This window comes from Lissotriton vulgaris, chromosome 4_1 (assembly GCF_964263255.1).
Source record: "Lissotriton vulgaris chromosome 4_1, aLisVul1.2, whole genome shotgun sequence".
Taxonomy (NCBI): domain Eukaryota; kingdom Metazoa; phylum Chordata; class Amphibia; order Caudata; family Salamandridae; genus Lissotriton; species Lissotriton vulgaris.
This window is the reverse complement of record NC_141691.1, coordinates 1,744,020,483-1,744,033,345: the sequence shown is the minus strand read 5'-3', so window position 1 is coordinate 1,744,033,345 and position 12,863 is coordinate 1,744,020,483. Positions and strand designations below refer to the sequence as shown.

The 12,863-nt window shown below is 42.0% G+C and overlaps 1 protein-coding gene across 1 annotated transcript in view; it reads left to right on the top strand.

The window, feature by feature from the left end:
* STK3 (serine/threonine kinase 3) overlaps nucleotides 1–12,863 on the top strand; it is a 1,148,864-nt gene that overhangs the window by 496,992 nt on the left and 639,009 nt on the right. The window lies entirely within an intron of this gene.

Here is a 12,863-nt window from a genome sequence, read left to right as displayed (position 1 = left end):
TTGCTATCTCACCATTTGTTTCTAGTCCCCACCACCACGCTGAGTTGCTTCTTCCGCCCGCCCTCCATGTTGTTTGGCCGTCAACACCTTCCTTCTCTGTTGTTATTCGTCAACACTCTCCTGCCTAAACCACTCTCATAACCACCCCCAGCTCCCAGATGCTCCATCGCTTGCCCCAGCTGTGCTGTCCTTTTACTGAATTTCTATTTTTGTTTGCCGGTCCAACTCGAATTAGCTAATAAAAAATCAAAAAAAGCAGCTGCATAATTTTGTTGGCACACGTATGTGTGACGCGCCCACCTACAAAATGACACAGCTGGCCATGTCATGAACTTTAAAAAATATATATATATTATTTAACATGCAAGGAAGAACTTTTTTTCCAGAAGGATCAGTTAATTCAGCTATAAAGGATGTATTCGGACAATGATGAGACAAAGGAATCCTTAACAATATAAATATAATGATCTAAGAGTTTAAAGAGTGGAATACATTATATATATGGCTGCATTTCGACTTAAATGCAAAATTTACTTTTTAATTTTGGTTAACCGCAAAAGTTAATTAAGAAGAATTGCAAATACTATGTGTTGCTTACTGAAATATAAATGATAGTTAACATATCCGTATAACCCTTCTAATTAGTTGTTTTGAAATGGTATGAGGTCAGGCTGAGAGCCCAAAGGGGATGAGATTCTGCCCCCTCACACTGATCATATGTGGAGCCGAGCAGCGTTAAAGTGTGGGTATCAAGGCGCTGCGAATTGGGAGGACTAGGCCCTAGACACCCTATGGGCCGCCACAACCCTATGCCACCCAAAACAAAAGCAACCCCAGAGCAACAGGGTATCTACCTACTTTGCATCTGGAACCCCAACCAAAGCCGCTAAAGAACTAGAACTGCACAATGCAGCTTGGCTTTCTCTACTCTTGGCGGGACTACTCAGTGGAGGTTGCTGCTCACCTTCCTGCAGCTCTCCGTGATTTCGTACTTTTCCTCCAGTGAAAGACTAAGTCCCACTGCTTGTGCTCCATGCCTATCGGCACCAGCTTGGCATCCGGGCCGTCTGTGGTCTCTCACAAGCAGGGTTTCATTGTGGTGGAGACCTAGCCACCTCATCTAAGCCTACACAAGTATTTATATAGGCCCTGTCCTGACGTGCCTGACTTTAAAATGGCGGCCTCCGCTGCCTTTGTTTGTCCGGCAGCCACTATGACAGACCCCAGTTCCTTCTCTGATACCGAACTGGACTACACCAAGCGTCGCCATCTCTACCTACACGATTTCAGCAGCAACACCATTCAGCGGGGATGTTTTCCTGAGCGTGGAGTCCCAGCAGGGCGGCCTCTCTTTTATCCTCCATTGGGGACTTGGTATTCAATGTTTGTCTATGTAACTGTAGCTAATACACCCACTCAAAATTGATTATTTCTGTCTTCCCGACCGCGGAGACCTGATCAACATGGCTGATACCCGGTGGAGCTGTTAAATAGCTGTAAAGGAGATTGGCCCCGGTTCACCCCCTTGACCATCACCTACCCAGCCGGACATTTGGCATAGTTCACCGTGTCTCCCCGTTGTGTCTCAACTCCCTCTCTGGCTTGTTTCTATGCACCCCCCCCCCCACCTTCTTCTTTTACTTTTATCCTCGTAGCCGATACATCTATTCTAAACTGTTTTCCCCGATGTTGAGACCTGAGCAACATGGCTGATGCCCGATGGAGTTGCTAGACAACTAATGAGGAGATTGGCCCTGGTTTCCCCCTCGACCGTCACCTACCCAGTCGGACATTGAACACAGTTCTTCCTCGTCTCCCTGCTACGGCTCCTTCCTCCCCACCCTTCCTTTAAATCCTCTCAACCTCGTTTGTTTACTGTACATTATTACGCTATTGCAACTGATGCAATTTGTAAAGCAATGTTCCTCTGTTATAGCGCTCTGATACCTATGGGTCTAGCCAGCGCCTTCTAATCATTTTGATGTACCTCCTAATGCAACGTTCCCTTGGTTAAGTGCTCAGATACCTCCGGGTCTAAATAGCTCTATATAACCGCCGCAAATCAAATAAACTAAAAACTGTTTTTTCCTGAACGCTGAGACCTAAGCAACATAGCTGATGACCGGTGGAGCTGCTTGACAGCTAATCAGGAAATTGGCCCTGGTTCCCCCCTTGACCAACACCTACCCAGCTGGACTTTGGGCATAGTTCCTCCTTGTCTCCACGCTGTTACTCCTTCCTCCTACGATTTATTGAAACATTGTTTTGGTGTACTGTACCTTACTATGCTCTTATATCTTATGTAACTTGTAACGCAACGATCCTAAATGTAAAGCGCTCTGATACCCTCTCGGGTCAAGTTCGCGCTATACAAAACGTTATAAATAAATAAATAAATCCCTAAATAGTATAATTTAATCTGGTGTTTGTTAACAAAATGCAGGTATAATAACGCATTCCATTTTTCTAAGCGATATTTTCTGTATGCATAGGGAGTAAGTACAGCATAAGTTGTTTTTTGTTTATCAGTATACACGCGTGCTGTACATTGTTTTCTGAAAAACAAAAGACTGGCCCTTTCCCTTTTTTTGTTTTTCAAGGAAAAGTGGATCTGTGTTGATAAATTATTACATAGTACTTTTTTGAGCATTAGCTTTGATTGAATATGATATAGTGAGATTGGACATAGGCGAAAAGTTAGCAGATCGGCATGCTTCAATTCTTTATTCTGTTAGAGTTCGAGTAATAAGAAATATCTACTGTTCGTTCGTACATGTGCTTACATTTAACATACGGCTGAGTTAACTGCACAGCACATATTATGCAGGCTTTTTTTTTCATTTTCGCAATTAAAAAATAAACATTACTTTAATCCTGTCATTTAAGCATTTTACTGTTTCATTCCTTTTTAAAATGTTGTGCCTTTTTTAATCTGTGCTTTTCAGTTAGGCTTTTTAACTAATTTGTGGGTTTTTTCAACATTACATCAAAATCGTTTTGATTTTCCAAAACGTTTCTGCAAATGCCTTGTTTGGATGTAAACTATATTTTGGAACGTAGAAGTGAAAAGTTAAACTGTTTTTGTTTTCTGGCTCATAGCATGGTTTTCTTACACCAGTTATCTGTCCCTCTTCAGAATTAACATTGCCCATTCTTTCTGAAGTAGTGCACGTCTGTACATTTATATTTTATGTCTGTCAGTTTGATAAAATGCAGTTTGACATCTCGGTGCCCTTGTGGGGAAATCTTGGCGGGTTTCATGCACATACTTGCAAATTACACTTTGACTTACTTCTGGGATGTGTTTCGTAAGATAAGAAATATCTGTGATTTCTCATGGAAATTGAACACTAAATGAGTAGTTTTGAGTTATGATACATTTACAAGTGATATAGAGAAGACCAGGCTGGGTTCTCATACTACTGTATAGCTATTGCTTGGCAACTACTTGTTCAGTGTTGTTTTAATCAATAGTTTGATGAACCAGTGAACTGTTGTATGGTCACAATATTAATTTCCGGTGAAGGGGAATAGCAGAGACATAATAATAGTAAATGACTGTTGCAACTTTATCTTCTTAAATTGGTTGGCTGTTGGAAAGTGTGGGGCAGCTTTGGTAAAGTTAGTTTTTAGCATTCATTAATTGAAATGCAATTATTGTTGTGGTGTAGGGAGACATTTAAGATCCCATTTCCCATACTGAACTTTGTTTTTTTTTGTTGTGTGTACATTTAAGAAACTTTATTGGCGTTTTAGTTAGTTACAGGCTTTACAAGAAAACATAAAAGATTGGCACTAACCAGATTAACACACAACTTCCCTTCATATCAATCCTTACATAATCACAATTGGTTTTTTTCTTGTGTATTATGTGGTGGTGTGCTTTTTTCTTTACGTATTCATTATTCTATGTGTTCTAAGTCTCCCGTGTACTAATTTCTAATTTCTAATTTAAAATATTTCTAGAGCGCAGCGTACACCTTGCGGTTTCTTGGCGCTAGGGGGATTGGCAACTGAGGGAGAGAGACCAGAAGAAAGAAAAGGGGGAGGTATTTAGGGAAGTTTAAGAAGGGAAGGCCTGGCTGAAGAGGAACGTTTTCAGATCTCTGCGAAAGGAGAGGTACTGAGTGGCAGAGCGGAGGTGGTCAGGGAGTGAGTTCCAAAAGGTTGGAGCCAGGGTGGAAAAACTGGCCCGCCCCACTTTTTTCGTGTGAAGCGAGGGGTCTGAAGAAGAGACTTGGAAGAAGACCGAAGTTCTCTTACTGGTACATACGGGTGGATTAACGAGGAGATAAAAGCGGGGGCGGTGCCCTGGCGGGCCTGGAAGGTCGTGCAGCCGATCTTAAAAAGGGAGCGTTCTTTTACAGGGAGCCAGTGAAGCTCCCTGAGAAGGGGGGTGGAATGGTGATAACGAGGAAGGCCATACACCAGCCGGGCTGCCTGGTTTTGAATAATCTGGAGTCTACGCAAGCTGTACGCGGGGATACCATGGTAGAGAGCGTTTGCGTAGTCCAATCGCGATATCACCAATGCGGCCATGATGATCTTAAGAGCCTGGGGGGAAAAGAAACGGGAAATAGTGCGGATAGTGCGGAGAGTGAGGAAACAAGAGGATACCACGGAGCTAATTTGTGAATGAAGAGTAAGCTGGCTGTTTATTTTAACACCAAGTGTTTTGACCGAGGTGGAAGGGGTAGGAGAGGGACCAAGAGAGGGGGGCCAAAAGAGAGAGTTCCAGGGGCTGGATGAACCACCCGTGAGAACCAGCTCGGTTTTATCCGGGTTCAGTTTAAGATGGTTGTGGTTCATCCAGTCCCTGATGAATGTCATAGTGGACTGGAAGTTGGAAACAGAGAGAGAAGAGGGGGACAGATCAAAGATGAGCTGGAGGTCATCCCCGTAATTATAAACGGTGACCTCCAGCTGCTGGAGTGCGAAGATGAGAGGAAAGATATAGAGATTAAAAAGCAAAGGGGAGAGAGAGGAACCCTGGGGAACACCGCAGGTGACGGGAAGAGGAGTGGCCGTGAAGTCGCCTAGCCGAACCGCCTGAGTGCGGTCCTTCAGAAAGGAGGAGAGCCAGACCAGTGCTGAACCCCCGATACCAGCCGCCTTGACACGGGTAAGTAAGATGGTATGGTCCACCGTGTCAAAGGCGGCGGAGAGATCAAGGAGGACCAGTGCCTGGTGTTTGTTCCCGTCCATACCCTTTCTGAGGTTGTCTAAGACCGCGACCACGACTGATTCGGTCGAGTGCCTGGGGCGGAACCCGGCTTGGCGGGATGCCAGTCCTCCATTTGCCTCAACATGGGCTCTGAGAGCCGCGGTGACGTGGCGTTCCATCACCTTGCCCAAGAAGGGTAGCAGGGAGATGGGGCGGTAGTTGGCCGAGATGGAAGGGTCCGCGCCAGGTTTTTTCAGGATGGGCACTATTGTAGCTGCCTTTAGCACAGAGGGCACAACGCCCTGTGCCAAAGAACTGTTGAGGAAGGCGATGGGGGGGTCAGGGCAGCTGGAGTAAATTTGCTGCAGGACTCGTGCCGGGCAGACGTCCGCAGGAGACCCTGACTTCACTTTGGGGAGTATCTCCAAAAAAGAATCCTGAGTGAGGGGAGGGATGGAGGTAAAAAGGCATCGGACGGAAGAAGGGGAGGGATCAACGAAGGCAGACGAGGGTGGTGGGATGTTGGTCTTGATAGTAGCAATTTTCTCTACGAAATAGGTATTGAGTTGATCGCAGAGAGGCTGGGAAGGAGGGATTTGGGACGAGGTTCGGTCTGAGAAAGCCAGGTCATTCACTATGCCGAAAATTTCCCTGGTTTTGTTTTCTGCAGAAGTTATTTTTGAAGAGAAGTAAGAGGTTTTTGCATCCAGGATTGCTGTACTAAAATATAAAAGAGAAACTTGTGGTTCTGTTTCTTAATGTGTGATGTTAACAAAGGTCTTTACAGTCTTAAACAGCTACTTAAGCACACATTTCCTTTACCACCCTCAAGTATAGGTTGAACTTAACTTCCTCACAAAGCTGGCAGCTCTACCTGTTTCAAGCTCTAGTTACTGGTCAGGCTTCATAGATTCCGACGCCAACAACGTGGTGGCTGCTACTACCTATACATATGGGAACGACCAACTCACAACCCAAGAGATTATGTGGGGTTACCTGAAAACTCTTATCTGACATTAAGCTATTATACCCCCAAAACATCAGTGCTTGGTCATATGAGAACAGATGTTCACCAGCCAATGTGCATTGCTTTCTCAGTGCTGGGCACCCTGTGATCTGCCATATGATGTAATGTCTCAGTCTGTGCTATCACAAAGAATATTATGACCGCAAATTGTCATGATCGAGAATCCTTGCCACAAAAAAAGCTCTGCTACAAATTTCAGTTTGACATTATTGGTGTGCCTGAGTGTATCGGGTGTTCCATTTCATCTCCTGAGTAAGCACAACTTGCAGTTTGTGCCATTTTCTATCTGGGTGATTTTGACCTTCATTTGTAACAGAAAACCAGAAAATGGTACAGATAAAAGCACACATGGCAATAAAAGGTAGATTTTTTTTAGATTTCTAAAGGAGATTTTGCAATTTCATTTAAATAGGTCAGCTTTAACACTCACATATCCAAGAATGTTTTCATCTGTTTGGCCTTAATGAGTTAAAACATGGTAAGGGGTTAATACGCTATTGTGACAAACATGCATACTTATTCATGAGTAGACATGTTTGACTCCTGGCATTCCTCTTTGACTAAGTGAGTGATGTGGGCAAACCAATTTAAAGGATCCTGAATAAATCAGTTTGTGTTTTTGTGCCTAGTGTCCCTTGTTTTATTGGTAGCTTCTAGAGGTCATTCAATTCACAGTGTGCACTATGTTACACTGAACTGATATCTTATCTCTACACTTCTAGTGTGTCTATTTGACATCGTCATTTTCTGGTTGTATTTTATCTAGTAATCATACCGCACATATGTTGCAAGAATACATGTTTATTCTGTCACTAGAGACTGCACAGGAGAAGCACCTGGAATCAGCCACGACTCAAGTCTAACTGCCATTCTCCAGTCAGAACACTCCCTGCGTTCCACCTAAGAACCAAATAACAGCATAAACACATACAAGTACTACTGAGATGTGCTGTGCGACAGCACCGCAGTAACTGCTACATTTTAGTAATATTAAAACTGAGAAAATGGCTCGAAATGTGGGTTGACGTTCTTTTCTACTCACTTTTAAATACACTTGGAAACAAAATGTCCTTCTTTTTTTAATTTAATTAAACAATTCTTCTTTGTAATTAGAAATTGGGACTGTAAAGCATTGTGCTGAATTTCAAAGGAGGGATTTCTTTTTAATATTGTGATGGGTTACTGCTGTCAAAAATGTAAGTGTAAGCTACATTGCTATATATTTCTAGACGAACTGAATTCATTTGATGGGGCATCTTCTAAAAGCTGGAGCAGAGAAGTATTTGAAACTGGACATTTAATTGTCAACCTCAAGGGGAGTTATGGCCAGACCCATTCAACTGGACATTATAGATTGGTGTATACTTTCGATGCTAAAAACACAAATGTACTGCCACTCTGTGGTGTTTATGTGCAAAGACTAATATTTAAGAACAGTAATAGTTTTTATTTTTGATCTAAAGTAACATCAATTAATTTTTGTTGGAACATTTGCTTAGAGCTGTGTGTAATCGCATTATCTTTTCTGGTGAAACTTTGGAAAACATATGTGAAAGTACTCTTTCAGCTTGCCGGTAACCGGGGCCTGTGTGTGTTTTTAATTTTTGAAGGAAAACAAGCTTTGCGTGAAAAAAGTCAGGAAAGATGTCAGCAGTTACTGGTTCAAGCAGAAAATGTCTCTTGGCAAGACATTTTCTCAACGAAACAGTCTCTTGCAGGCCAAAAAATGACATTAAAATATGCAATGCAAAATTTTGTGATTTTTGTCTCATCTGAAATTCAGAAATTTTGCTGGTATAACCGAAGTTGAGCTCTGGCCTTCATCATTGAATCAGATAGTTTGAATTTTTGTGACATTTTTCTTAAGTTTGATGATTTTAACTAACCTGGCTTTGACCTTTACATTTTTTTAAATTATATATATATGCTTGATTTAGTCAGACATACTGCACACATTTATTGGGAGAAGACTTTGCTTCGTAATAATTTGATGATGCCAGCTCCAGGGATTCTTTTAAGTGGCAGTGTACATTAATTTACTGGGCGAAGCCCGTTGGATCTTGTAGACCAACTTACCCCTTGGTTCTAAATTTAGTTTTGCTAAAAGGACTCTTGGAGGCCCTGTAGATAGTTTCTGCATTTTTTTCTAATTTTAAAAACATTAGTGATTGTCTGTGCAGGATGGTGATCTTTGAGTTCATTGGGTTACCTTGATTTTCGGTCTAACCTTCTCCAGTTTCCATCTTTAAACTTTTTGTCAAGCTAATATTTTTACTTTTTATATTTTACCTGTCTCTGCGCATGTTGTTTGCTGGATCCCATGCACTGCATGGTTAAGATAGAACAACAATGCCCCTGCACTATACAAATATAGAACATTAAAGTGATGACATCTGTAGCAAGTGACGATCAGTTGGTATACATCCACACTTTCGGAGTGACTTTAAGAGAATCAATTATCCAAGTTCAGGTACAAGAGTTCCAAAAAGATAGAAATGTTCTGTTCCTGGTGTTAAATTTGAAAGTGCTTGATTTTGTGCTTGGCCCATTTGCACATTGTGCAGAAGCCGCATTTGAAAAACCCATTACTGCGTTGGGTGAGCCAGTTAGGGGTCACATCCACCTGTGGGACAGTAGGGCTTAGTCTATTTCTCAAAGTTCTCCCTTTGCGAAAAGTGATTTGCGGGGTGATTGGAATCAGTTCTCTCAGTACTGCGTCTTCTTTAAGCAGATCCCAATGTTTAGTGATACTTTTTCTGACTAAATGGTGTAGACCATTGTACTCAGTGATCATTCTAATGGTAGATTCTTTCGCCTGTTTGGAGTTGGTCATTTTAAGAATGTCAGGTCTCTTAATTTTGTCGAGTCTCTTTTTAGCTGTAGATAGTGTGGTCTTTTGGTAACCACGTTTCACAAATCTAGACTCCATATCCTTAACAGTTAATTCGAGATCTGTGTCATCACTGCAATTACGTCTGGCTCGGAGAAATTCCCCGAAAGGTATCGCCTTGATCTGGTGAGGAGGATGGAAGCTGTCTGCACGGAGTATCGCATTGCAGGATGTTGGTTTCCTGTAGAGTCTGCTTTCTAGTTTGTTATTTTTCACATAGAGTTCTAGATCTAAGAATTCTATGTTAGTTTTACTAGATTTCATGGTGAAACTAAGTTCCCAGTTGTTTTGGTTGAGGTGATTGGCAAATTGTTGTAGTAGTTCGTCTGTCCCTGTCCATAGTAAAATGCAATCGTCTATATATCGACCCCAAAACAGAATGGAATCGGTATAATTACTCCCATGGGTGCCCCAAATGTGATCAGCTTCAAATGCACCCATGAAGAGGTTGGCGAAAGAGGGAGAGAATTTTGAACCCATGGCTACTCCACGTTTCTGTTGGAACCATTGTTTGTGGAAAATAAAGTAGTTGTTTTTGAGGATCAAGGTCATCATCGAGATTAGCATTTGAGTGTGTGCCCAAAGGGATGCCGGTCTATTAGATAGCACACGGGTAATTTCTTTTAGGCCTAAAGTTGGATTAATACTGGTGTAGAGTGCTACAACATCCATGGTCACTAGGGTGGTATTAGGTTGCCATTCCAGGTCACTCAAAAGGCTCAATATGTGCTTCGAGTCCTGTATATAGGAAGGAAGATTTCTGACTAGTGGACCTAGAAACACGTCTACATACTCAGCCAGTCTTTCGGTAGGCCCCCCTATTCCAGAGACGATAGGTCTGCCTGGTGGGAAAGGGAGATCCTTATGGATTTTTGGGAGAGTATACAGCCATGGGTATGTGGGTTTATTAACTTTTAGGTAGAGAAATTCGTCATCATTTAGTAGACCATCCTCTTTCCATTTTCGTAAGTGGTCGTTGATGGTCAGAGTTAGTGGACCCATAGGGTTACATGCAAGTAGTTCATAGCAAGTGGGATCTGCTAATTGGCTTGATATTTCATTATTGTAGTCATCAGTGTTCATAACCACGATATTTCCTCCTTTGTCTGCCTCACGAATAACGATGGTGGGAATTTGTGTGAGTGTTTTAAGTGCGTAACGTTCTCCTTTAGTTAAATTATCTTTGAATGTAAATGTCTCGTTCAATTTGCTAGTATTGATTTTGTTTAGGTCTTCCAGAACCCGTTTGTGAAAATTGTCAATGTTGTTCCCACCCGGTAAAGTAGGTATCCAGGTGGATTTGCTTTTGAGACCACTCACAGTCCCAAGTTCTGTGTCTATATTGAGTTCCTCCAAAAGTTGCCCCATTTCTATAGGGCTGTCTTCTCGTTCGGTAATAGACAACAGTAGATGAGTGGCTTGTACATCCTTTATTGTAAGTTCATCACGTAATACATAATCGGGAATATTCAACACATTTTTGTTAGTGCAGGTTTTACCGGCAAAATGTTTTTTTATTTTAAGATTGCGGACAAATTTGAAGAGATCAATCTTAGTCTGGCAGATATCCCCTGTGGAATAAGGATTAAAGTTTAGACCTTTTAAAAGAAGTTTGTTCATGTCAGGAGATAGTGAGAAAGACGAAAGGTTTATTACTTGGACATCATTGTTCACGTTGTCTATTTCCTCATCGTCCCTGATCTTAATTTTTTGCGGTAATCTTCGTTTACCTCCTCTACTACCTCTGTGGGTTTTTGATTTTGTATGACCCTTTGGGGTTGAGTCCTGCTCCCTTTGCGGATACGTTTCATTTCCACTAAAAAAGGGAGACTATTGGCATCTGACGGCCCACCCAGTTCTTGGTCGGGTGCATTTGTGCCTGCACTGTTCAAAGACGTGTTACTCGATGAGACAGAGCTGGGGGCAGATGCATTATCTCCGGATTTTTTGGAGTTGTCAGGCCGGATCATCGCATCATATTTGCGGTCATAGGTGAAGATTCTACCATTGCGGTAGTCTGCGTCGTCTCTCTTAATTTGCCTCGCTTTTCTAGTTTTAATTTCTTCCTGGTGTTTTAGTAGGACATCATCTAAAATAGTATAGTTTTTGATTGTGGGTTCCGGTAGGTTGAGATCCTTGATCTCCTGTTCTAGTGTAGCAATTTCTCCTAGTAGTTGGTTAGATTTGCGATCTGCGCTTTCTATCAGGATGTCCATTAGACAGAATGAGTTGTTGGTTACAGAATCTTCCCATTTTTTTAAAAGGTCTATGTCGAGATCATCATAAGTTGGGAAGATATTGGAGCGCAAACCTCTAGGTATTTGTTTGACTCGCATATATTGTTTTAAGGTCCTAGCATCCCACCATCGGGAGTTTTCTTGTTTTTTTAGCTTTTCTAATCTTTTGAATTTGTCTTTAAGGCCCTCTGTTCGGGGGGGGACCAGAGTTGGCCGTGGCAGTATGAGTAGGTACGCCTTTTGCAAGATTCTCAAAAAGGTCCGTTGCTATTTTGTCTCTATCCATGTTGTGGTAGAGGACGTGTAGGTGTACAGATAAAGGTGATTGTCAAAGAGTTAATTCAAAGGGAAAATAAGGTTGTATTAGCGGGGGGCAGCCTTCTCTGGAGTACAGTATAAGTTATACGACAAGGAGATTTTTATCATTTACCAGGGAAATTGGGCGCACACCTGTATGTCCGCAAGGTAGAGAGCACGGTGAAGTGGTTGGTACAGGCAAAAGGGCGAGCGGTAATCTCACACAACCGCTCAAAGTTGGACCAAGAAGATCCACACAAGTAACAATAGAACAACAATGCCCCTGCACTATACAAATATAGAACATTAAAGTGATGACATCTGTAGCAAGTGACGATCAGTTGGTATACATCCACAATTTCGGAGTGACTTTAAGAGAATCAATTATCCAAGTTCAGGTACAAGAGTTCCAAAAAGATAGAAATGTTCTGTTCCTGGTGTTAAATTTGAAAGTGCTTGATTTTGTGCTTGGCCCATTTGCACATTGTGCAGAAGCCGCATTTGAAAAACCCATTACTGCGTTGGGTGAGCCAGTTAGGGGTCACATCCACCTGTGGGACAGTAGGGCTTAGTCTATTTCTCAAAGTTCTCCCTTTGCGAAAAGTGATTTGCGGGGTGATTGGAATCAGTTCTCTCAGTACTGCGTCTTCTTTAAGCAGATCCCAATGTTTAGTGATACTTTTTCTGACTAAATGGTGTAGACCATTGTACTCAGTGATCATTCTAATGGTAGATTCTTTTGCCTGTTTGGAGTTGGTCATTTTAAGAATGTCAGGTCTCTTAATTTTGTCGAGTCTCTTTTTAGCTGTAGATAGTGTGGTCTTTTGGTAACCACGTTTCACAAATCTAGACTCCATATCCTTAACAGTTAATTCGAGATCTGTGTCATCACTGCAATTACGTCTGGCTCGGAGAAATTCCCCGAAAGGTATCGCCTTGATCTGGTGAGGAGGATGGAAGCTGTCTGCACGGAGTATCGCATTGCAGGATGTTGGTTTCCTGTAGAGTCTGCTTTCTAGTTTGTTATTTTTCACATAGAGTTCTAGATCTAAGAATTCTATGTTAGTTTTACTAGATTTCATGGTGAAACTAAGTTCCCAGTTGTTTTGGTTGAGGTGATTGGCAAATTGTTGTAGTAGTTCGTCTGTCCCTGTCCATAGTAAAATGCAATCGTCTATATATCGACCCCAAAACAGAATGGAATCGGTATAATTACTCCCATGGGTGCCTCAAATGTGATCAGCTTCA